Source organism: Arachis ipaensis, chromosome B08 (assembly GCF_000816755.2).
Source record: "Arachis ipaensis cultivar K30076 chromosome B08, Araip1.1, whole genome shotgun sequence".
Lineage (NCBI taxonomy): Eukaryota > Viridiplantae > Streptophyta > Magnoliopsida > Fabales > Fabaceae > Arachis > Arachis ipaensis.
In genome coordinates, this window is record NC_029792.2 from 114,696,068 (window position 1) to 114,696,493 (window position 426).

The window sequence follows — 426 nt, forward strand, 5'->3', positions numbered from 1 at the left end:
TAGAATGGCTTAATTGTGTTAGAAACTGAAAATGAGATTAGCATTAAAAAAATTAGAAATGTAAATTTAATATGAAATTAAAACAACTCAAATATTCTTTAATTTACTCAATTTTAAAAAGATTAAAATAATTGTGTAGAATTAATTTCGAAAGGCTAAAATATTCTTACGAGAAGTATACTAACGACGATCATGCATGAAAAGAAGACGGAAGAAGTATATATAAAGGAAAATCTTCAAGAAAAGATAAGATTCAGTATTAAGAACACTGGAGATATTATAGTCAACTACTAGTGGCTTGGGATGAATGCAATCAATATATATATTTTAATCAATGATTTGATTCAGTTTCACAAATTATTTCGTTAATCAATTCGGTTTTTCGTTCAAATGTCGAAGATGTTATATAATATATATCAACTTTGT